Genomic DNA, 366 nt, shown 5'->3' on the forward strand with positions numbered 1-366 from the left:
GTTGGTATGGTTATGCTGATTGAATGACGAAGAGGACACAAAGTATGAAGAAGATGCGTATGACTGAATACATGAGTGCGTGTGACAGCGGTAGTCGGAGGTGGATGATCTGATGAACGGAAGAGTGACAACTATGAAGGAAATCGTAGACGAAAGCGCGAGTTCGCCAGCCCTGAGGGGTGACGAGGCGAAGGTCACAACAATCTAGTTGGCCAGCGCATCTATCGGCTGCTCCTGATGGGAGGCTGAGATGCAGAGGAACCTTATGTTTGATAGATCTATTACGCATGACATAAGAGAAAAGGCAGACGCAAGAGAGGAGAGAGATGATCGACGCAGGGAGACAGAAGAATAGGCAGCACGAAA

Source organism: Penaeus monodon, chromosome 32 (genome assembly GCF_015228065.2).
Source record: "Penaeus monodon isolate SGIC_2016 chromosome 32, NSTDA_Pmon_1, whole genome shotgun sequence".
NCBI lineage: Eukaryota > Metazoa > Arthropoda > Malacostraca > Decapoda > Penaeidae > Penaeus > Penaeus monodon.